The sequence below is a fragment of the Triticum dicoccoides genome, chromosome 3A (assembly GCF_002162155.2).
Source record: "Triticum dicoccoides isolate Atlit2015 ecotype Zavitan chromosome 3A, WEW_v2.0, whole genome shotgun sequence".
NCBI lineage: Eukaryota > Viridiplantae > Streptophyta > Magnoliopsida > Poales > Poaceae > Triticum > Triticum dicoccoides.
This window is the reverse complement of record NC_041384.1, coordinates 479873598-479875528: the sequence shown is the minus strand read 5'-3', so window position 1 is coordinate 479875528 and position 1931 is coordinate 479873598.

The following is a 1931-nucleotide window of genomic DNA, read 5'->3' as shown; positions in this document are numbered from 1 at the left end:
CACGCGCCCGCGCTCCGCCGTCCCCTGCTGCTCGCCGCTAGGGACCCTCCGCCACCGGCTGACGCCGCTGCTCCGGCCCGCGTGCCTCGCCCCGCCGCGCTGGGCTACGGCCTCCGCCGGCGCCCCCCTGTTGCGTCGTTTGGGTGCACAGGCCCCCGCGCCCGTTACGCCCAAAACCGCCAAGATCCCCCTGAGCCACTGACACGGGGGCCCCATGGCCCAGAACGTTTTATAAAAAAAAGAAGAATTAAAAAAATAAATATAAAAATATATAACTAATTAATTACAGAAATAATTAACTTAATTAATTTTGATTAATTAAACTAAACAAATAATTAATTTAATTGAACATTAGTTATCTAATTAACCTGGTTAGTTAATTAGCTAATTAATTAGCATGACAGTGGGGCCCACCCCCTAATTAATTTTGATTAAGTTTAATTAAACTGTTTAATTAAAATGTGTCACTGACCAGTGGGACCCACTGGTCAGGTTGACCAGTCAACTCTGTTGACTGCTGACATCAGCATGACATCATGCTGATGTCATAAAACCAAATTTTGAATTAAATTAAAATAATTAATTAAATTCTAGAAATTAATAAAATCTTTAGAAAATCATATCTTTTAATCCGTAACTCGGATTAAATTATTTTCAACATGAAAGTTGCTCAAAACGACGATACATAGCCCGTTCGTCCGCCAGACATCCCTAACATAGCAAACACGCAACTTTCCCCCTCCGGTTCATCTGTCCGAAAACGCAAAACACCGGGGATACTTCCCCGGATGTTTCCCCCCTTCACCGGTATCACCTCATACCACGTTAGGGCACCCCTAGCACCGTTACTTGTCTTGTCATGCATCGTTATGCATCTGTTTGCATTGTATTCATTGTTTCTTCCCCCCCTCCTCTTCCGCTAGACACCGAGACCGACGCCGCTGCTACCCAGTACGACTACGGAGTTGATGACCCTTCTCTCTTGCCAGAGCAACCAGGCAATCCCCCCCTTTGATCACCAGATATCGCCTACTCTTCTCTATACTACTTGCATTAGAGTAGTGTAGCATGTTACTGCTTTCCGTTATTCCTATCCTGATGCATAGCCTGTCCTTGCTACTACTGTTGTTACCATTACCTGCTATCCTACTGCTTAGTATAGGATGCTAGTGTTCCATCAGTGGCCCTACACTCTTGTCCGTCTGCCATGCTATACTACTGGGCCGTGATCACTTCGGGAGGTGATCACGAGCATATACAATATACTTTACACAGTTACATTACCTGTGATACTGTTCGGAGATGGGGGCTGAAGGGGCAGGTGGCTCCATCCCGGTAGAGGTGGGCCTGGGTTCCCGACGACCCCCGACTGTTACTTTGAGGCGGAGCGACAGGGCAGGTTGAGACCACCTAGGAGAGAGGTGGGGCTAGCCCTGGTCGGCGTTCGCAGATACTTAACACGTTTAACGAGATCTTGGTATTTGATCTGAGTCTGGCTATTGGCCTATACGCACTAACCATCTACGCGGGGACAGTTATGGGCACTCGACGTCGTGGTATCAGCCGAAGCCTTCGTGACGTCAGTGACTGAGTGGCGCGCGCCGGATTGGACCGTAAGCCTGCTCTTGTATTAAGGGGGCTAGTTCTTCTTCCGGCCGCGTACGCAACGTGCAGGTGTGCAATGGGCGATGGGCCCAGACCCCTGCGCCATAGGATTTAGACCGGCGTGCTGACCTCTCTGTTGTGCCTAGGTAGGGCTGCGACGTGTTGATCTTCCGAGGCCGGGCATGACCCAGGAAAGTGTGTCCGGCCAAATGGGATCGAGCGTGTTGGGATATGTGGTGCACCCCTGCAGGGAAGTTAATCTATTCGAATAGCCGTGATCTTCGGTAACAGGATGACTTGGAGTTGTACCTTGACCTTATGACAAC